The sequence below is a fragment of the Apis florea genome, unplaced genomic scaffold, assembly GCF_048593485.1.
Source record: "Apis florea isolate Af1SG1 unplaced genomic scaffold, ASM4859348v1 contig_3493_pilon, whole genome shotgun sequence".
Classification (NCBI taxonomy): Eukaryota; Metazoa; Arthropoda; class Insecta; order Hymenoptera; family Apidae; genus Apis; species Apis florea.
Genome location: NW_028256772.1, coordinates 3,913,624 through 3,938,291, shown reverse-complemented (window position 1 = coordinate 3,938,291; position 24,668 = coordinate 3,913,624). Strand labels below are relative to the sequence as shown.

At 32.6% G+C, this 24,668-nt stretch overlaps 1 protein-coding gene across 1 annotated transcript in view; it reads left to right on the top strand.

The window, feature by feature from the left end:
- Nucleotides 1-5,785: 5,785 nt before the first annotated feature.
- LOC100868763 (zwei Ig domain protein zig-8) overlaps nt 5,786-24,668 on the top strand; it is a 245,085-nt gene continuing 226,202 nt past the window's right edge. The window contains exon 1 of the mRNA XM_086912816.1: nt 5,786-6,546. The gene's annotated coding sequence lies outside the window, so the exon portion shown is untranslated. The remainder of the gene's footprint in view (nt 6,547-24,668) is intronic.

Genomic DNA, 24,668 nt, shown 5'->3' with positions numbered 1-24,668 from the left:
TATGTAGTAGATTTGAGAAATTTTTTGAAGAACGAGAAATTATTGAACTTAATATATATTTGAAATTATAGTTTTCTTTTCTTTCTTTTTTCTTTTTTTAATATAATAGGATATTCTACTTTGGCTATAAAATGTAATATTTGGAAATTTTTAGGAGAAGTCTATTGAGTCAAGAGTAAAATATAAGTAATAAATCTTGACATACATATCTTGTCACAATTAAAAAATGATCCTTCCGATCATTTTAATGTTGAATTTCCAATTATTTATCTTAATATTATAACAATATTACGCGGTACAATATTATTCTTGAAAAAGTGGAACGATATTTGTAAAGAAAAAAGAAAAGAACATTGCGATTGTTATTATATATATATAAACTTCCAAAGAGAGAAATCATGAAACATATGAAAAGATAAACTTCCATTTGACGAAGCCCTTTCTTCGATTTATAAATATCCCTGGTTAGACAAGAAATTCCTTGGCTATTGTGTATCCTTCTTATTATGGTTAAAGAAGTGTGTTTCTGAGGTATCGTCAGAAAGTAGATCATTTACTCGTTCTTTCTTCCTTGACTTTCCCTACTTACCTTTGAAACCGTACCACAAAGGAGTAGTCTTCCTGCCCTACTCTCTACAAAGAGAATGATTTATTTCTTCTACACCTGAGACGAGAAAAATAAAGCGCAGCTTTAAAACACAATTTAATCGTTTCTATTAATTGATTCGAATATATCGAATTCTTTGCTCTATACTATTAACTTATACAAAAGTAATAACATTTTTCAAACGATGAGAATTATGTCATTATAGTATCACGTATTATGTTTCCAATTATGTCCATTTTAGCATCTATTTTTCAATTTTTAGAAATAGAATTTTTGATGTAGGCTTCAAGTCTGTTGCATGTAATTTAAAATCGATATTTTATTTAATTCACTTTCATTTCTTATCTCTTCAAATTCGAAATTACAAAAATTACAGACTATAAGCATTTGTTCTACCCAAATTGTGAATGCTAAAATATACACTAATGTAAAGTCCATTTGAGAGCAATTTTTTTTTACTTTTAGATAAATACTATGAAAGATTCATCCAGGATTTAATATTTGATAAAGCTCTCGATATTCATTGAAAATATTATAATATTTATATTATACGAAACATTTAGTTTTTTGATTTAGTAAAAAATTTTAATTGGCATCACATGAGGATGATTGAGAAAATATTTTTAGATGGTATAATATGATTTTAAAGAATGTTTATATGAATGCATCGGTTAGTTTATGTCACGAAATGCATATGTGGCCGCATTCCTCTAATGGCGACAGTTTGACATGTAGGAACATGCCACTTGCAACACGGCAAGAAATATCTGTCTATTGACAGCCTGTCGACATTACAAGGACTCTTATGTCACGTCACATTTCAAAAGCTTAAATATTTCCTACCGTTAAATCGATGATTCCGGGACAGAGTTGTCAACATTCTCGAAAAAATTCAAAATGTTTGAAATTTTGCAAATGGAACCGGATTTTTAAATATGAATAATATAATTGCAACAGATATTTCTGATATGTGCATGCAATGGCAATATATTTATTAAATTTAAACTGTTTTATATAAATATATAAATATTATGCAGTAAAATTTAATGCAGTGGTAATGATTTCTGAATTCTCGTGACTTGATTTATTATAAAAAATTCGATTCGTCCTTATACCAAAGTAGAGATTTCAAAAGTAGATTTTCAAAACTTTTCGTATCAAACTCAGAAACTGAAGTATCGAAAGTAATTCTGATTTGTAAATTCATATCAAATTTGATCGCGTTACTAATTTCCCAGACACTCTTCGCTTATTTACCGACTCTATATCAAAAATTCTCAATAAATTTCATCGTCATCCACAAGAATTACACAATAATCCACCACGAATTATTATGATGTCATTATAAATATCCCTTGCTGAAGGAAAAAAATAACTTTCCATATACTTCGTGTTCTATTTTCATAATGAAAAAGAAAAAAGGGGGTAAAAGAAGCGGATGAAAAAACCGTATTTCAGATCATCAACCAACAACAAAACAAACACCGATCGATTTCCAACGCAAGATCTATATCATTTTTTGGGGAAGTATATTGTCGTACGTAGCACACAAGCATCGATGTGCACTCCCTTCAGCCCTGTTCGATGAAAAGGGATGACACAGAAATATGAAATTTATGAGGCGAACCCTCGATGGTGCGCGCGTACCGATCTCCCTTGTCGTTCGACCGCATAAAATATTTATATAGGCGTACCTATTGCGGCGTGACGAAATTTGAAATTTTACCAACCTCTCTGTACCTGTTCCGCCTGCTGTGAAACCAGGGTATTTGCTTCTCGTCCCAGACTTTAGGCACCAGATTGTGCTCTCTGACGCTCGAACGCGAAACAAGCATCGAAGAAATTTTGCGTTTTCGTGGATTTTATCTCGGAGGCGTATCTTATTGATCGATAAATATTTGTTTGTCAACAATTGCTCGTGAACCATACTCCAAGATGTTGGAAATTTATCACGAGCTATTAGGATTGCGCGCGTGGAATTTATCTTTTCGGAAATCGAGAGAATAAGAAATGAAAGAAATTTGATTAGTTCAATTCTAAGTGTGTTTGATCCCTCGGTTATATTATGTGAAATATTAGAAACTGTTTTCTTCGAAGAACATTTTACACGTTTATTTGTTCTTCTCGTCAAGATTTATGATGTTAAGTTCAGATCTGTAAGGAATTGAAAGGATTGAATAAAAATTAAATAAAAATTTCGAAATTAAATTATAAATTAGGGGATACGAATTGAAGTTGTTAACGATTAATATTGAATGAAAAAGTAGTTGCTTTTTTATTAATTATTTGTAATATTGGTTATTGCTTTATTGTATGCCGATATTGAGGATTATGGGAAAATATATTTTTCACGCCGGTTAAATAATGCGTAACATTAATAATGAATATCAGATTCCATGTATTTTTTCTCATTTTTATTATATATTTATAATATTTCATTCGAAACGAATATATGTTATCCGGCATATTCTTTAATCGGTCTAATAACGAAACAGTTACGCATTTATACGCCGACAAAATTCATCCATCCAGAAAAAATATTTCGAATCACAATGCATCCTCGTACCCGTCGTGCATCACAAATTGTGCACAACGAAACGGCCGCAACGAAAATCTAATCGTTATCGCGGCAGGACACGAACGTCGATAACTCTAAAGATGATCGAATAATATTCGAACGTAGAATCGAGTGTAATGAAAATAGGACGTGATTGAACCGTTGATCAAGCCTCGCCATTACAACCTGTCCGGGCTATAATCGTTGTGTAACGTGTTACGCAGCGCACTTTAGTCGTAACAGGACTCGTAGCGTCGAGGCACAGCCGTAATCGGCAGTGATTTAAGCGGCACTCGATCATTGGATGGTAAATCGAAGTGCAACCGAGCGTTCCACGGCCGAGGCTAATCTGGTTCTCGTGATATTAATTCCCGGACTCGGCAGACGGCTCGACAGATTAAGTTTTTTTCAATCCCATCCGGCATTATCGGTCGATCAATCATCGGACGCTTAACCGAATCGTCCCTTTGATCGTGCCGCCCCCGAATCAAACAAAATGCCACGAACTGTTAGCTTTTATTGAAATCGGTGGTAAGCACCGTTCTAGAACGTTGATGCTCGTTGTTCCGTAGCGGAAACAAAACACACGCTATCGGTGAACTTTTTGATATCCCCCTTTAACTTTGTGTACCGTCTGTGTATGTGTGTGTATGCGTGTTACGTTTCGAATCTATTGTTTTAATGGAAATTTTTAGATTGTATATTTTTTTTTTTTTTTATAGTAGAGAGATAGTAGGAAGAACATTTTACTCGAGATGCGAAATATCGATTGCTTAAATATATTTGATTAATTATATGGTGGTTTATCGAGCTAGTATCATTGACACTTTATCGGAGAAGAGTGAAGGGTATTTATATTCTATCTCGTATCTTGATATTACATGCTTTGTTATCTTCTTAAAGATAAAAAAAAATGATGTAACTTTCTAGATAATATTCCAGAGATATTAAAAAGCAAACGAATTTTTGTAGATTCTTTAAAAACTTAAAACATCGAGGAAATCTTTGATAAAGTTGAACCGAGATTGCTGGGGAAAAAAAAATAATGAGAAAAAAAGTTTAAAAAGTATCTACGTAGATTTATTTATTTGTAGACGATAATTAATAATGAAAATAAACGTATAAAGATATAGTAAAATTTAATATAAGAAATACCAGTGAAAAATAATGGGGATATAATATATGTATAATGAAAAATAAAAGAATAAGAGTGAAAGTAGTTTGAAGCGGACTTCAAGTCTGATCTGATGAAATTTCCTACAAAGATATAGGGCAATTACCAACTTTGATGAGTTAACGTCTCTCAAAGTTTCGAGAATGCTCGAATTGATAATCTCTGCGAAAAATGCTTTGAAGTTTGAAGATATCCGATGACACTTGATATATTAGTTTTTTTATTCGAATCAGTTGAGAAGTGCAGACAAGCTGTTCGAAGAAATTAGTTTAAGGATCGATTAACTTATCAAGTTACGTTGCAAAAGTTGAATTATTATCCGTTTCATTTACAAACATTCAACAACAAAATGTCAAATAACGACAAAATATTTCTCCTAAATCTTAAATCGCGCGAGCCCCGCAAAACGCAAACATATTCCGAGTACATATTTTTCATTCTCTTTTTCAACCTCTGGCTAAACCTTTCCTATGAAATTTTAACCGGCCTAACGCAGAATAAAATTCGGCAACAGGATCGAGACAAAAGCCGACGACAAAATAACAGATAGCAACAAATATTTATTCAGGATCTTAAGAGCAATGGAATTGAAGAAACGCGCGCGAAAAGACAGACAATACTAATTACCTTAAAACAATAATTACGACGGAAGGATCGAGCATTAGGGGTTCGAATACACCTGAAAACAAAAGCTTTTACTTACCCGTTCATTCTATTCGAAATGGCAGATTCTTCGAAACTGGGAAAAAATCGGAGGGGGCGAAAGCAACGAATCGCGATAAAAAAGCATCGCATCTCGAGAGCTATGCACTCGAAGCTCACGAATGCTCTCGTGGGGAGAAGAAGTAGCCGCGATAGTAGAAGGAAAATAGGGAACGAAAGAAGCGGCGAGAAACAAAGGGCGCGTACAGGATAAGCGGAACGGGAGAGGTGTCGTTGTATACGTACGTTTATCCGTGTATAAACGTGTCGAGGAGAGGATGCAGATGACACGGTGGGAAAGAAGGACAAGAAAACCCTTTGGGGGCGAGGAAGAGGGGGTATTGGTTGAGGGATCAGGTGAGAAGGGATTGGTATGGGGGTCAGGGAGAAATATGCTCGCGCAATGGGTTGCTTCTGCACTGGGGACCAACAGGGGGTGAGGATTGAGCCGCGTTTAGCGGGTAAAAGAAAGGCGAGGCGAACAAGGGCGAGGAGACGCAGGGGGTGGAGGAAGAAGGGCAAGAAAGAGGAGACAGCCAGAAACGGGGGTGAAGGAAAAGAGGAATGAAAGAGAAGATCGAGAGAGAGAGAGAGAAAGGGAGAGAGGGTGGAAGGAGGAGAGAGGAACCGCGAGATGGGAGGGAGGGAGTCTGCGTGGTCGAGGGACGGAGAAGGAGAATGATAGAGGGAGATGGGATGCGGAGCGAGAGAGAAAGGACGGGGGTTGATTCGTAGAGCTCAGTTACGCCGCGCCCCTTGCGAAGTGCGCTGCGCCTCACGAGCGAGATCACGGTGTTTTCGCGGCTCGAAAAATACTTTTTCCGACCACGTTTCCGCCAAGATTTTTTTTTAGTTTTGTCGTGTGTGTTTCGTTCCTTCTTATCCCTCCCCCCTCCCACCCTTTTTTCGCCTCCTCTAGACACGATAGAGTCCCGTCGAGTTGCACAAAGGGAATAAATTATCGAAGCACACGTTTCCATGTGATCGAGGAGTCGTGTTCCAGCCATCTCGAGGTTTCACGAGGTACGAGAGAGTGGTTGGATTGAGAGTGACATACGATAAATACTCGAGTGTGACAGTGATGTAAAAGTGTGATAAATTGACACAGGAAGATTTTTGTGAGTCGAGTATATTGTGAGGTGTGTTGTTGTTGATTTTTATATAGACGACTGGATGAAAGGAAGACTGGTAGAAAAGAAGGTGGAAAAGAAGATTGTGTGGGTGTTGATTGAACGGGGTTGCGTTCAAATGTGTAGATAAGGTTAAAAAAAAAAAAAAGACTCGATTTCATTGGTTACAAAGAGAAGAGGCTCACAGAGCGGTTTACACGATGGATAATGGACATTGCTGAAGGACTTTCCTTCAGTTTCTTTTAACAGAGACGCTTCGCGTACTTCGAGATCGAGAATCGAGAATATCGTGGCATTCACGGGGATAGAAAACAGCTTTGCGATGAAACGAGGCATTGGATCCGCTGTTTTCGTATCTTGAGATTATTTATCAAAGGTAAACACATTCATTTTTTTGCCGATTAAATGGAATGTTTTGCCACGTATTATAATCGCTAATTTGCATAGATTCTGATCTTTCCTCGCGTGGAAATTCATAGAGGATACTTCCGTTTTAAAATATGCATTGCACTTTTCTTCGATTCTATTAGTAATCACATCGTATTATAAAAAAATTCTTTATTAAAAGAAACTTTCATTGATTAGTTTTATCTTAAGAAAATTAATAGCTTCTTTGTCGTTATTTTCCGTATATAAAAATAATATTCTAATTTATTTTTATATGTAAACACAATGAATATAATATATTCATCTATGAAATATTTTTAAAATAGAAGTATGCTGAGACTAATATAAAATTTATTTCAACCATCATTTTTATTTAAAAATTTATATAAATAATAGTAAAATACCTTCGTAAAATTATGAGATTGCTATTTTACATTTATTAGAACCACGAAAGAAATCGTGGCTCATTTGAGAAATCGTGGAAACACAGTTATGGAAGGGTATGGTAAACATAATTTGGAAGGCAGCCTCCAAGAAGAGAGGCGTATCGCTTACGACTTTTCTCAATAACGCAAGGCTCGAGACCGTTTCTCTAAACGTAACTTTAAAATTCAAATTAAGACGTAGCCCGCCAGCGAAGGTTTTCCAGCTTATTTACATTTCCAATTATCGCAAAGGCCTCGTCGTTCCTCGATCCGCGTTTCCATGAAACTGTTATTTGTTCCAATTCGAAAGGGAATACCAATCCTCGAGAAATCCTAAGAAGGCTTTAATAGCTCGGCAACGTTATCGAATGCACGATTCCCGGTCTGATAGAGAAATTATCGATATTTGTCTTGAAAACGGGATGTCGAATGCGCCTTTTTTTTCTTTTTCTTTTCGCTGATTATTTGTTATCCAAGAATCGATGAATGGAAAAACGAATGCGAGAAACTTCATGAATTAAAGAAATATCGCGTAAGGAAAGAAAAAGATTTCTTTTTCTTTCTTCTTTGTAAGAAATCGTTGTTGAATTATTGATATATCTTTTATTCGCTTATTTCATTTTTACATATGGATATAATGTGCTCGTAGTATTACAACTTTTATTTTTTCTTTGAGAAATTTATACCGTAGTTAAAGGGTGATTCTTCGTGAAAAAAGAATAAGCAAGAAGCAAAGGATTAAATCTTTTTTGAAATTTAATTTTCAAAGAATCGAATTCGAAAATCCATTGCAAACCAATAATAGTATAATAAGAATAATTTATTTCGATATCATCCATTCTTATTGTATCGTAGATGTACGAATTTTTGATGAGCATGCTCTCATTTTCGAAATTTACTATTATTTCGTATTAATTTTTAGTACTTTCCGTAATAACAAACAATAGCAGATTTTATGAATTAAACTTCTAAAGTTCAAATGGTATCAATGTATTTCCAATTCGTGCATATCATGCTGTGATAAATCAATGAAAATACCGCTCGTATAAATAACATACCAGAAGAAGTCGCAAAGCATTGTTTATAAACACAATAGCTATTATACGTCGCTCGTTGAATCATATGTTATCCGTAATTACATATGTATATCGTGAATTTTCAAATTTAATTTTCTCGAAAAATAAGCTTTTTTTACTTTTTTCTATTCTTTCTTTCTTTTTTTTTTTTTTTTTTTTTCTCCCTATTTTTTTCACGAGAAATCACCTCGTTTTCACACATTATTCGGTTATTAATTATGATTGTTTCAAAGATATTTTATATTTCCAACAATTTCAATAATTTTAAACACAAACGATAGTGAACTTCATCTCGAATTCGAATTAATATTAAATTCGAGTTTAATATTATCAAACTTGATATTACGAGATACACATAGCAGAAATATTCTTGTCACAAGTAGCTCGTGATCGATTAATTGGTAAGTTAAACAATTTCCCAATCGTGGTTCAGCCGTAGGCGTGTTTAACGGAAACAGGAAGTAGCAGCTTTAACAGTTGATCGAGAAAGACTAGATGAAGCAAAATTATGCGAAAATTGTAACATTTTTCAAAAAGATATTAAACTATCATAATATTCTTAACAATCTTCAATTATCGAAACTTTGATCGATAAAATATATCAAAATATCGTTTATATTTCATTTTCATTTTAATACTTTAAAGTTTTGATTGAATTAAACAGAAAGGAATAATTTTTATAATTTTTATTACGTAAGAATTCTTTTGATAAATAAATATTCCATTGACAATTATGTTGAAATTATTGTTAAATTATTAAATATCGCGCGGATCATTGTTTATTTTTGGAAACAAGCACGTTTTTTGTTTAATTTAAACGATATTCGACACACGACACGTATGCAAACAGTGTGTCGGTATGTAACAAGCGCGAGGCTTGTTCAAGCAAACTTCTCGTTTGCATTGAAAGTCGAGACAAATTCATTTATTTCTCAGCGAAGTGTGAATTCAATTATTAGAAATTATATTTTTACGGTTTTACGGAATTTTTCGTTTCACAAATTTTTCAATCAACGCATTAATGAATAAAAATTATATAAATCAATCAATAAGTAAATTACACTTCTTTCTAGCTTTTGCTTTATTGTAATATTAGTATTACACGAATAAATTTTTCTTTCAATTATTATCATCATATAACAAATGCTTTCAATGCTTTGAAATTCAAAACTACGCATATACGAACAATATGCTTCAAATCGTCAGCCAATCATTAAATGAATTAGTCTCAGTGATCAATTCATAACGAACGAAATGCTTCGAATCGTCACTCGTTAAATGACATAAAGTATTCGAGAATATTATCTTATTGATCAATGTCTCGTGGTCATAGAATAGTATCGGGCACGAATTTCCTGCAAACGCAATTCGTGAATAGGTTACGGGTCCATTATGATAAGTGCTCGTTGCAGATTCTCGGGAAATGTGATAATCTTATCAACCGTTCACCGTACAAATCGAGCTCAATCTTATCTCACATGAATTACTTCACAATCACTTGGAAATCCCCGCAATCACCCCCCTTCGAAATCTCTTAAACTGTCTCCCGATTGTTTGTTTGTTAATCCCGCAATCGATCACTCCAAATTTAACACTCCAAATTTCCAAGAGGCAACTCGACAACAATCGTCCCGATCTCGATCAAGCATCGCTAATCCGAATCAATCACCGTGCAACCTCAAGTTCATCCCGAGCATTTGTAGCATCGAAATTCGGTGTCGATAGGTTTGTTTGGTTGAATGAGGGAATGAACTCCCCCTCCTCGTGGCTCACGTTCTGTCGTGACATCGCGGAAACACGGTGCTCGAATAACGGATATGAGAGGAAACGGGAAGAAAGCTTTAACCGTCCAAGCGGAAACGTCAAGAGGATGCAGCAGAGGACGACGAACTCTTGCGACGATTTCGGCGGACGAACTTTGGAAAGTCGAGCTCAACCCAAGTTTCCCGGCCAACTCCGTGAGAGAATCGTTAGGACAAGCATGGCCGCGAACATGGTTAAATTCTGGGTGTTTGTATGTCTCTGCGAGTGTTGATTGGTCTGGCTCGAACTCTGGCTATGAAGGAACTTTGTCGAAGAACTTTAATTCTTCGTAAAATTGTCAGGATATTTTGATGAAATAGTAGAATATGGAAAGTATACTCCAAAAATCATAATTCTTCTGATGAGAGTCAGAAAAGTGAGGAATCTCTATTGAACATAGATGGAAATATTAATGTAATTGATAACGTTTGAAAAGAATTGTGCTCGCTTTATATATTTTTTAATTTCAACGAAAGATATACATCTTGCATAACGTGAAATATTACTGTAATAATATTCGTACACATTTTACCAGCACAAAGATCCACAATCCAATTACCGTTATCTAAACCTAAAGAATTAGATAAAATGAATTTTCTATCATCACTAATATTCGTATCAAATAATAAACATCTTTTTTCCAAAAATCAACATAAGAACATAACTTTTTTCCAGTCGTTAAAAAGTTAATTAACAATCTAACGATACACTTGTTCAAGTTTGTAAGAAGACAGTTCAAGAATAATGAAAAAATTCCAAAATTCCATCATTGTTATTGAAGGAATTGGAGAGGCTGGGATAACTCGGTGGAAGTTACGGAGGCAGAGCGAAAGGAGAGAAAGGCGCGTAAACGAGCTAGATTATAAACGTATTAAGGATCGGTCGTTTTTGCTTTCTTTGATTCCACTCGAACTGGCCGCGTTTTTCGCCGACAGCTGGCCGAGAGGAAACACCTTCGTTGGGAAAATCCGGCCGGCTTTCCGCCCTTTGTCAAAGGATCGGATGATTAATCACTCCGCCGGTGTTCCCTACTCGCCTGCGGGCACACGCGCGTATGTCACCGTGGGTGGGAATCAGTCAACGTCGAAAATTGCAGTAAAAGCGCGACGGGTGATCAACTTGCTCGGACTTTGTCGATTCACGTTGTTGCTGCTCGAAGATTTTCCTGTTAGCCATGCTTTTAACTGAGTTCTCCAAATCATTTACCATTTAGGTGAATGTCGGTGGAAGTTAGTTTATAGTCTCAAATCAAGAGATCTTTTGTAAGTAGGCTGAGATGTAATCTTAAAATTGTGGAATTGTATATTTTTTTTAGGCGAAATTAAATTAAATTAAATTTTGATTCATGTGTAATTGCATGGAATACGTGTTATGTTTAGAGAGGGAAATGTTTGGAAGATTTCAAAGTCTTTTTACGTTTTATTATCCTAAAGTTTTTATTAAATCAACTTGGTTGAGGTTGTGAAATACTTGTACAATAGGTAGAATTAGTTGGAAAATCTTTTTAATGAACATATTATTAGATACATGCGTTTACAAATTATGGTGTATTATAATGCAATAGAATGATCAGAACACAACAAGGAGGGAAGTAATAAATTCATATCTTCATTCTGATACTTTCCTTTGATTAATTTTTTCACGTTAGCTTGTTTATTGGCTTCATGGTTGATTTTATAATTCCATTATTTTAATAATATTTTATTGCAAGAATTTTTATATTATTTTAGCGACCAAGTTAATAAAATAAAATCTTTAAAACTTCCATTCTTGGAAACAAAATAAAAGTATATTTATATATTTTCCAATTAATGTTCAGATACATTATACGCAACTTTTCTGTTGTATTGCCTGTCATAACTTTAAACTGAGTAACATTTCTTTATTATCTTTTTCTAATTTCACGTCACATCGATCATCTCACTTTATTATATACCACACAAGTGTATGGCTTCATTATTCTCTACTTCATCTTTAAGAAGAAATGCAATCTAGCTTCCAATATACGGGTTCGATACATATCGATAGATCATCCCCTATGATTATTCCGTCTTTGTTTATCATCAAAATTTTAAACGAGATAAAATATCCATGGCTGGAAAAACAACAGGCTGGAATTGTCCTTTTTACTCCGAAACCAATTTTCTTACTACAAACAACCCTCTTCCTGTCCCGTTTCTTTTCAATTTTCTTTGCCACTTTTTTTTTTTATCATCCTGCACCACCTTCATCCGTCTTTCTCATTTCAGTCCTTGGTCCCACTGGATTTTTACTCGTGTCTCGCCCCCTTTTATTTCTCCCCATTTCCAGCCACGATGAGAGAAGTAGCTCCACCAGGGTGGGAGAAAATTGTCTGCAACTTATGACAAGTTTTCCGTGCATCTCGTTTTTGCAACATGAATGCGTCCAGATGACACAGGTTTTGTCGAAATCTAATTTCCCTTTTCAATTTGTTATAACTTCTGCATATATCAGAAGACATTAGAATCAACAATTTTGTGAATGAAAGTGATGAAATATTAGATTGTCGCGGAAGAAATGATCGAACGGAATAAAATTAAACGTTTATGGAAAATAATATTAATCAAAACTTGATTCGATTCATTCAGCGTGTTATATCTATTTAAAGATACAAGTTTAAAATTATTATAATCGATAAATTCTTTGATTCACTTTTAATATTTGGTAATTTAAGTTTTTGATCTGTGTGTCGATTTTTTTGTTTGAAATCTAGAATTTCCAATGCGTGAAAGTAGAATAATAAAGCTTGGATTTTTAAGATCAAAATTTTCCAACCTTAATATTAGAAGTTTTTTATAAGAAAAATCTTTATAAAAAAATTTATAAAGATGTATTTCAAAGAATCAAATCAATGTAACAATATAAATATCCTTACTTAATTGTGTTAATAATTACAATTAGTGTACAGTGACAAAGAAGAATTCATCTCTGTGGAAACAAGAATACTAATTAATTTTGAATCGTTTCATAGCTCTATCTTATATTCAGATATCTAATTCTGATCAGATTTTCTCCACTGTTAATTGTCACAATTAACAATTAATATAATATAGTATAATATAATGCAGTGCCAAAATGAAAGAGAATCTATTTCTATGGAAGATCGACACTCAATTTTGAATTGTTTCGAAATTAATCATAATTCTGCCCTATATTCATATCTAGATTTAGTCGAATTTTCTGTATTGTGCTTTCTACATCTTTAACATGTTAATTCATGACGATAGGATTATCTGGATAGTTAAAAGTTAAGCACTGAATAATCTTTTATATGTCAAGAAACGGATATGTACATCGGTAATGCTCTTTGTACAATGAATTATTTGAGATTCTCGCGTATTATTGAGCTAATTGTTTGCAGAGTAATAGATAGATTATGCTTAAGCTTAATCTATCTTGTTGCTGATTAGTCTATCTTATTGGTTTCTATCTCCTCCTTACAATATGCTTTAGAAAGCACAAAGCCGCAGGGTGAATTTGAAGCTAGATTAGTGGTCGTTGAGCCATAAATTTGATTAAGGATACGAGGACATCTTTCGAGAAAATATTCGATTGTAGAACTAATCAGGTGGCATGATTGTCGGACATTCCTTACAGAAGTAATGATTCGTAAAAATGAAATTCAATTTTACTCGATTCGGTGTTATAGTTATTTAAAGTCTTTCTAAAGTTTTTCTTAAAATTCTAATTTTGGAATCATACAATTATTGTAACAAATAAACGATATATAAATAGAGATTGGCAATTCTTGAAACTTGATTTACAAAGACAATGATAATGCTGTTAGATCGTTTTTGAAGATAGCTTAAAGCTTGATGGAGAAAAGATCCAAGCTTCTTTTTCATACTACCATCACGTATGTATGCTGTAGATGTATTTGTCTAGGTAGAGTAGAACGTATTTCGTGGCTCACGTAAATCTGGTTCGAAGAAGAAGGAAATGTTTTATGTTGCGTGGTATCTCTTCGGGTATATGTTCAGGGATTCTGATTGTAAGAGCATTGTATATGCTGATTCTTGTCTTTTCTCAAATGATCCTAGATTTCAAAGAATTTGTCTTGTTGAAACTTGTATATTTCTATCGTCATCCTTCCAACAATGATGTAATTTGAAATTTTCAAACTATCTTAGAAAAAAGATCAAGTAAATTACATTTACAAATTCTAAAATTTTTTAATAATAATGACAGACGTTAAGAAAATATAAAAAAAAATATTTGAAATAATTAATTTAATAATTCAATAATAATTTCAATTTTTATTTTTAAAAATAAAAGAAACTTCAAACGTTGTAATACTATTTCTGAATGAGAAGAATTTTTATAAGATGTTTTAAAAAGAATAGATTTAGCATATTAATAAATATTTCCGCGTATACGTTTCGATTATCTATCAGAGAATATTGTTACTCGCAAAAACTACGTACGACCGGTATTATATTCTCCTTTGCTCCAGAGATAGTAGCGCTTGTGATAAATGAGAGATATTGAAGCAAAAACGCGTCGTAAAATAGAGTGATATGGGTCCAATAAAACGGTACAAAAGCTTATAACACTCTATCAACCTAGCGATATTTTGGCAAACTACGTTGGCAGATAGCGACTTGTTGAGGATTAAATCGTCGTGTATTCAAATGAGTGTCGTCTTATGACATAAAGAAGGAAATTCCATAGTAATTGCCAAGTGAAGTGTCTTTAATTGATTCTCGCGTTCACTTACATCCTATTTAATTTTACATTGTCTAGTATTTTAAATAATTTAGCTTGAATCATTTTTTTTTATTTTAATGTCAGTAACTTTTAACTGAAGTATTATGATATTTCTATATGATATGATTTTTTAGTTGTACTTAAGATACAGATAAAATCTTTTGTACATGATTGATGTTTCAACAAAGGAAATTTATATCATCTTCATTGTTGGATATCAGAATTTTAAATAATTTTATAAAAGAATAACAAAATATTTCCAAGCCTTGGATACACTATTTATTTCAATCGAAAAAAGGTTGAAAAGTGACAGACAATTAATCGAACGTTTGTCAGGATGGATTGATTGGTAGAGATTAATCGAGTTTTTGCTTACAGTTCTTGTTTTTACGCGCGTGTGTGTATATAGAATGCAGAAGAGTAAACGCAAGATAAAATAAAATTTATATACATTTGATTGGTTTGAAAAAAAGAACAATTTATTATTTGTGTAATTAAAGTCTGAAGACATGTGCTTACAAACATAATGTAAATACTTGGAATAAAAACACGTATTTATGCATTATTTTCTAGAATATTTTTCGATTAAAATTTTACAAAATTTGCAATGTAAAGTAAATCTCAATATTATTCTTTGCTCAATTTTCTTATTTTTAAAATATCTCAGAAAATAATCACTTTTATTTAATTATTTTTTAATTCGTTCTGACACAACTTTACGCAAACAGGATCTATTCAAAAAGTTACTACAGAAAACATACATTATAATTTCTTTCTAATTGCATAACATCTACCAATCAATCCTACAATCATAATATTCGCAATATACAATTCAAATTTGAACTTCAATCACACATTACTACCAATAATCATACTTTCTCCAAAAAGTTATTCACACGTACGTAGTCAAATTCGACTTTTCGTGTCCACGAAAACCTCGATTACACGTTGATAGCAATAATCATTCTCTCCAAAGAATTTTCAAATTTCAAAATTCACCACGTCTGCATCTCAAACGAAAAAGGAAAAAAAGAAAACGAAAATTCGGCTCCGTGGACGCGATTACAACGTCGAAATGACGATGCAATTTATGAGTTGGGGAGCACAGACGTGCTCTCCACGCTCTGACCCCGTTCGATCGTTTAATCCATCCGAGATAGCTACGTACGATTAGACGATACGACGGAAGTGGAGAACCATTCGCTATATCCCGTCCCTATCCACCTTCGCTCCTCATCCCCCGATGCCTCGTCCCTTTGCCCTGCGCCACCCTGGCAAGCACCGATCCCCCGAATCGGACACACAGTTTGCGATCCGAAATACACTATATCTTCTCGCTCTCTTTCCCTCCCCCTCCTCCGTGTGTGCGGGCTTATGAGCTTTTCGACACACGGATTAACGAGATCGGGCAAGTACGTATAGGCTAGGTGTCTATTCGTAAAGGACTAACTGGCGATCGAGAGGTTGGAGTTTGATCGGCGATAGGTGAATGGAATAATCGAAATGCTGGGTCAAAGAGAAGAATTTTCAGTATTGGCATTGGTGGAGCTCGTGTGTTCAGCTTTTTATCGTCTTTTTCTGGAGTAACGAATAAAAAAAGTTAAATTATTTCTCTTGTATTTGTTTGTTATACATCAGGTGGAGGTTAATTTGTATAAGTTTGGTCTTTTACAAATGTCAAATTGTTTACGTATATACGTGTTTAAATTCGAAACTTTATTCACATTCGATACACGTGTATTTTTTACACGTATTTCTAAACGTTCTTTCGCTTTGTAAATTGTATTTAAAAAAGAGAAGCGTGAATATAAATCAGTGCGAAAATTAATGATCAATTTGACAATAAAGTGAGAAAATTGCGCGGATACGAGATGAAAAGGAAAAAAAATAGTGGAACAACAAGATCGAAACTTTATGATATTGCCACGCGATTTGGATTCGAAACAATAGCTTGTATTTTACAACCCTCTATTGTTTCTAGTTAAAGGCGTGGCAAACTGCAACGCGAGCAAACTTCTGATCGAGGAACAAAATTTAAAATCAATTTAAGATCGAAATATCCGAAGAAATAGCTGATATATTTGTCAGATTAATCAGCTGTTTAGAATTGAATTGAAAAATAAACGAGTCCAATTCTAATACGATAAATTCCTGTAGTTCTTATATCATATTGTTAAACAATAAAATAACGAAGCATATACACAATATAGAATACACTTAATTAAGTAAAAATTTAACAACAAACGAATCCAAATTTAATAAAGTTATTATTATTATTATATTATTTAAATCTAAAAGAATAATAAACATCAAATCATTAATAAAGAACCGATAGCTAAATTCTTCGTGTGCAAACGTGTATTTGCAGAATTTAGAATAGTCCATAAATTACGCCAGCCACAATTGACGAAGCAACAGATTTTCGCCGCGCTTCGCCGAGGGAATAGCCGTTTGTTGTTAAACTAGATTTTAGATACCACGATTGTTTAGCTTTTCCGCGCATTCACTCGCGATTTCAATATTTCTCTTACTCCAGTGACAACAAACTGATCGATTTTAAAACCTAAAAATATATCCATGAGAGAAAAAAAATAGAAAATAGACCTCGAAACTATGTTATTTATCCGCCAAATTTGTATTTTTCTTGATCGAGAGATTCTTTTTTTTTTTTATTTCGACGTCTTTCTCCCATTCTGAAAAACGAAGAGGAGGAACAAACGATTTCTCGAAAATTTATATCAAACTTGAATAATATAAAATGAAAATGGGGAAGATGTTAAAAACGCGTGTTGTAAGCGTTGCATCACGGTGTAAAAAATGTACGAAAGTAGAAATATCAAGATATCTGAGAAGACAAAAGAAGCTGAGACCGAGAAACGTTGAAAACGTTTCTCGGGATGTTATTGTCTACCATTTTCTCGTAGAAATTGGAATTTTTGCTAGTACATATTTCGAGAAATATTATCTTTGTATTGCATATATCAGAAATATATCAAAAAATAGATGAAATTGGTATATTTTAGGAAGAAATCACAATTTCTAACATACGTATAATGTTTCATGTTCAATTGCTTTTATTTGTCTCGAATTATGAAGATTTATTTCCTAGAAAATGGAGAGCTATTAAATTGTTTAGGTTATTCAAAAATGTTGGGGTTCAAATAAGAATGGAAAACATCTATATTTGTAATTTTTATATTATTTTTTTTAATAATGATTTTTTCTACTTATAACTGTAAATATAATTGTCTTATTCTACCAATTTAATCTTGTCTTCCACTATATATTTATCCATGATCTTTATAATTATATTTATAAACGAGAGAAATAAAATACTCGTGGTCAGGCAAATAGAATAAGTGAATAAATGAATAAATAGATAGATTAACAATGGAAAAAATTTTACTCGATAAATATATTTCATTAAATAAAATAATTTCCAAAAAGAAGTGAAAAAAGAAGTCAGAAATTTTGCATCAAATATAAAGTAAATTATGAGTTTCAAAAAACAAAGTGTTTCCTATTTTAATTCGTACCGGAATAAGCAAATAAAGACTTGTTGCCCTCGTTAACAAGGGTTCTAAGTAAATTACCAGCTTCATAATTAAGGTCAACATCATAGTTGATATTAACAGAACGCTTGCACCACGACAAGTGAAAAAAAAAAATTTGACGAGAATGTGAAGATTTACGTTCTCAGAAAATGGAGCCATTTCATGCATATGTGATGCAGGTATACGGGTATGAATCTGCTTGAAATTATATCAGGCGAAGGAGAAATATATAAAGGACGAATAAAAGAATCCATGCTTTACGACCCTGTGAAACGAGTATTCTACCAACAAACGCAGCGCTATAATGCATAATATAATGCATTATATTTAAACATGGTAGTTCTTTCGCATAAACATCAAACACTACTGTTTCTCTACAATAATATTCCATGTAAACATGCTTGTATGAATTATATCTTACCTTATCTTGGAGATATGCAAGATATTATATATAAGCATTGTTTTATTACGATATATCATCTCTTTCGCGAATGCTTCTCGTTTACAAATTTTATTATTCTAATCTCACAAATTCTGAAAATTTTGTTGATCCTCTCATCGATTCGAATAGAATTCTTTCTCTTTGGTTATTTTGCAATGATGCATAGTGGTTCGTGCATTTTTTTATTTCTGATGAAATTCTACGGAGGATGCAGAGCATTAATAGATCAAATTCTAAATATCGTTCTGTGAGATAAAGTAAAATTTTCAATTACAAAATTATTCAAAATTTAATACTCTATCATCTTGATATATGTATAGGCAATTTTTAAAAATATAAATCTAATTAAAAATTCTAAGCTCATTATATTATTTTCATTTATTTGTTTAAATAAATGCAAGTGGTCACGATACATATATCAATAGTAAAGTTAAGATTCTGGTATTCCAAATTCAAAAATGGCTGATCTCTATTCATCACAATAACTTGAAACTAACAAATCGCGATTATCCTCGGCGTGAAAATTCACGTGTTTCAGGTGAACAACGGGTTTTGATCTCAACGTTGATGAATTTGTTGATATTACAGATTTACTCGAACGTGAAAGAATCATCAGTTTTATGTACTGCGTCGTTATGTTTTACAAATACTTCGAACAAATCAGATTCATCGGTGTTTCTCAAACAAGAATATTTATTGGAGAAATCGTTTCATAAATCAATTATTCCTTGTTTAGACCTTGTTAAAAGTATTCTTAATAAGGATCGAAATTTATTGAAATACATTGAATAATTTATGAATATTGGAATTACAACGAGCAGTTGATACAATTAAATATAATAAACAAAGGTTATATATCATCCGCCACGTAATCTGTAACACGCAAAAGTCCTGGGAAAAGTACGCTCTGAAATATATGGAAATTCCCCTGAGAATATTCAATCCGTGAATATTTGTTAACGTCGTTATTCCAATAGACGCGTATCCGTCTCTCGAAACTGCGTACGAATTATTTGCAGTACAATTAGAGTGCATTAACTGTTGTCGCACAAGTATGGATATATGGATGGCACGTGTATGGATACACACACTTCGATAAATCGATGTCATCGATATTCTTCTTGCCATTTTTATTAAAATTGAATCAATCGAGAGCGACGTTATTATACAAAGTTGAGCCTTATAATTTTTCGTCGAAAATTTAACGATTTTCTGATAATTGCAATTCGAATTAAATCAATTAAATGCATTGCAATATCATTGAAAATAAATACAAAAGTGTTGAGTAGAACCGACATCCGTGAAACTCTAGTAATATTTAGAGTGAAAATAACGTTGGCTTAAATTGATTCCTCCTTTGAACTATATTTATTGGGAGAATGGGATATAGAGAGGTTAATAAAAACATCGTTGTACGTAACATGATTGGTGAGAACTCGTATCTATTAGTTTCATTATAAACAAGAATTAATTCCATTAATTATAAAATAGTTTGAAAAATAATAATAGTTCGTCTAAATTTAAATAAAATAATTCTTAATTGCCCTTAATATTAACAAATATATAGATTAACTGACTTTTGGATGATAATAATACAAAACGTAAAATTGTATATAGTATACAATATAAAAAAAAAAATATAAACTCACCTAATCAAAACGATCCATATTTCTATCATTTTCATCATCGAAAATCCAAAATATCGAATTATGCTTGTACATACTTCTTCCTATAAATTCACCAACATTCGAGAATACATTAATTTTAATTGTCACACGTGCTGACGGACATTTTCATTGGAAAAAAAAAAGAAAAAAGAAAGAAAGAAAAGCTGATATGGAATAATTACGGCGTAATATTCGCGAACAGGAGTCGTTCGCACGTCGTTAAATAACGTTCGTTAAATAACGTTCGATCCGAAGGATTTACGCCGTCGAACAGAAACCCAATTCGCGAGCGTGCACGTGATCGATTATATTTTCATATTCGGATTTCCTTGTCCGCCCCTACATCCCCCGTAAATCTTTCCCTCCCTGTAAATATAATCGGCCGCGTTTGATTCCAATTTTCGCGCGACGTTACGCCTCCCTTCCTCGGCAATTTGCAATTTTTAATCTGTTCCACTCGGCAGACTGTACGTCAAATGGAACAGTTCGACGCAGAGGTTTATAATTTGATTCCTGTTGGAAGTCGGATGATTTACGAGGTGATTTTAAGCGAAAGAAACGAGGCGCGCGTGTGAAAAGGGAGAGACGCACGTGAATTTACAAAAGAAGAATTAGCTTAAGATCGCGATGTGGATACGTTTCTTCACTATAAATCATCATTCATGACGTTTCGAAGGGAAAATGTCGAGTGTTTTACCAAGCCTTCGCTAGAGCCGATCAATTATGTTATTTTTGATGATAATAATTTTAGTTAGGATAAGTTCGATTATTGTAATCGACACTTGATTGTTTAGTAGCATTATAATAATATAGAAATTATTAAATAATGCAACAATCAATGTGCGTTAAGATAAATCATTTGGAATGTGAACATCTGGTACTTGGATAGTGGAATTATTGAATAAATGACTCATAGAAAAAGAGAAAAAATTATTTTTTATTGTGAATCGAATAAGAGAATTTGTTCTAGATGTGTGTGTGTATGAAATTTTGCATGAAATAAGCATCAAATATGGATGGATGTTCAGATATATATACAATAAAAATAAGAATACAATCGTGCTACAATCGATTCCTTGTCATGACTTATGTGCAAGCTGTTTCATCTTCAACAATGAGTCATTTTGGCATTGTACATCATTATGCAACATAGATTATTATGTACATACATTCGTGCACTGAATTTCATTACTACTGCAACAAGACCTACTTAATGATTATATTCATGTATTGAATTTCGCTATTTGTAGCAACATCGACATTTAGATATCGAGTAAAGAATTTTCTAATCTTTCAGAATAATTGATTATTAAAGAATTAAATAAGATTTTAAAGCATCAACAATATTGCAAGTGACTTGTTGACAGACCAATCTAATTATGGATTCGAAGGAAAAATTATATTGTCAGAAAATATTGTGTGTTTTTGGGAGGAAGATTAAGAGTGACGATACGATACGAAATATCAGTTTTAGCATTTGAAGTTTTATCCGTTTTAGCATCTGTCGTTATTCTCAATTTATGGAAATAGAAGTTGAGTAAGATAAACTGCTAAACGAAATTTGACACTGATCCTTTATCTGATTCGCAATCGTCTCTCTTTCGATCATTGTCAGCTGAATTCGTAGAAAATATCTTTTTTAAATTCGGACACAGACTGCTAAACGAAAACACTAGTGTGATAGGAATGGTCAAAGTTATGGTTGCTGCGGTTGTTTTGTGAATTTTAATCTGATAATAATGCTTTACGAAGCTTCGTTCTTTGACGAAACTCCAATATAGGAAAATACTTGGTGAAAATGCGTTTCATAAGCTTCATCCAAAGCTTCGCATAACGTTGTAAAATAACGACTTGGCGTTTATTTATGAAATTGTGCCACCTCATGCAATGAGGATATGATTACACAATATCTCAAACGGGCGTTAATTAACGCATGATGTAATAAATGAACGCAATTGCCGGAAGGAGCAATATTCGTATGCTGGGAATGAAATTTGTCTTTCTAGAACTATAGATCAATTTCTCTTTCCTTTCTGTCATTAATGGCTCCAATTTTGAAAGGACTTGAAATTCTCTTATAAACTATGGTAAAAAATATACAGTAAGAAATACAGTATAAAGAAACATTGGTATACAGTGCTACAATGATAATTGGAAAATATTGAATAATTTCAATGTTTTTTCGTACAAATGCAATAAAGTTTCACAAATTTTAGAAAACAAATAATTTCACAAATTTAAATGATACAAACATCTACTCACAAATACGTAACATCAAATTATTTTACTTTTTATATACCATATAATGTATTTAGCTGTAGCAGATTATAAATATTCTAATTATAAAATTTCCCATAGTGGCACAGAATTAATTCGAGATAGCAATTACATTACTTCCAGTAATCAAAGAAACGTACGAAATAATATTAACTTTTTTATCCTCGATATTATTCTCTCCAGTATCATGGTCTATTCGTATTCATTGTATCCTCAATTCAATTTAATATTCCTCCTCGAATATATATTTTTTCATTTAATGAGTATTCCACAACGATATGAGAAGACGGCTTATTTGTTGTATTTGCATTAAGCGAGAGAATGCGCCTGGATATATCCTATAACGGCTATTTTTATTTCCACCCTTCCTTCCCCATTACGACAATTATATGGATATAACGTTCGTGGCACGAGTAACGAACCGTATTCGTAGAACGGTTGAATCGCAGTGAAATCAACGATATAGCCGCCAAGGTTGAAGTAGGGGGTGGAGAGGAGCGCGTGATGTTCAAATTTTGCGGTAGAAATGATTTCGCGTTGAAAACCACCGGATACGATTATTATAATCACGGTGGTCACTGATCGAAGTACGAAATGGTGGAAAGATAGATATATCCATAAATTTGGGACACATTGCGCCCTCTAATTTGCACGCATCGTCCTGATTCGAAGTTTTTCTTCGATATGCGATATGCGAAGTTTGCATGTAATATTTGTACAAGTTAATTTTTATTTTCAAATGTTTGTAAATTTGAATTTTACAAATTACAAGTTTCGAGGTTAAATTACGAGGATGAAAAAGTTTTTCGTTTTTTTTTTTTTTTTTTTTTTTGATGAAAATTTTCATTTGCAGTTCTATGGATTTTTTAATCAAACCATTTTGTGTTTTTAATTATTACGAAAAAAGGAAGGGTAGATAGGGTAATATGGAATTAAAAGTAATTCAATTCGATATCTTTATCTTTTTGATTTTTTTACTTTTGAGAATAGAGAAATTTGTGTTCGTAAAAAGCGATAATCAAGATTAATATTTTATAATTTACAGTCAAAATTTGCAATGTTTCAAAATAAAGAGTCATCTGTCAAATAATGCTTGCATTTTTTCTCAGAATATTAAAGATAGTTTTAGAAGAATTGATAAAAGAAATAATTAAAAATAATGATATGATATCTAACATTTCGTTTGAAACAATGATTAAAAATAACGATACTAAATGTAGAAGTATTTCAATCACTTACAAATATTATATAAGAACGAATTTCATCATAAAATATAGTAAAAATTCGAAAATCGCACGAGAAATATCAAATGCTAAATCGCTAATTTAAAATTGCGTTTCAACAAGCAAGTTATATTTCGATTTCAGCTTTCGAACGATCATTTTTTAAATATTTTATTTAAATAATACACAAGCCTGCTTGATATTCCATATAGCGAAGTGGTACATAATATTTTTTGCAATTTAATATACTCCACTCTCCAAATTCTGGGATGGATAATGCAAGAGAAATAAAATATTTTGTACCAAAAAATACAAGCGTGTATTTTCAATTATTAAATACACGGTTTTATCTTTTCAAAATTTTTAATATCATTTAATTCGAACATCGAAATAAGAATTTCTGGGCGAAAAAACCACGTTTAATATTCTCACCATCGATTAACCCTTTTTTGCCACACGTGTCTCGTATTTGGGTTGCAAAATTGAGACTAATTTTACGTCGACGGTGAACAGTCGCTGACGAGAATATATTTTATGCTTGGGAGTGGCGTACATTTTGATATTTCTAATGCGCTGCCAGAGACAACTCTCATCCCCTGTGCAGCAATTTACCACTGGGATACGAAACAGTTGTATGAAAGGGTGAAACATGTATACGTACGAAACGAATTGCAAATACTCCTGGAATATTATTGCATGGAGAATTGCATTTTTTATTTTAAGAGCAATATATTCTTCTGTTTAATTAAAAATAATTTATACAATTATCACGATATAAGTTTTTTTTATTTTCAAGAATAAAAAAAAATGTAAAAAATCTGAAGGATCTGCTTTTGAATCACAGACAATTTATTTTATCAATAATATTTTAATCAATATTTAGAAAAATGTCGAAACATATTAATGTAATTATATT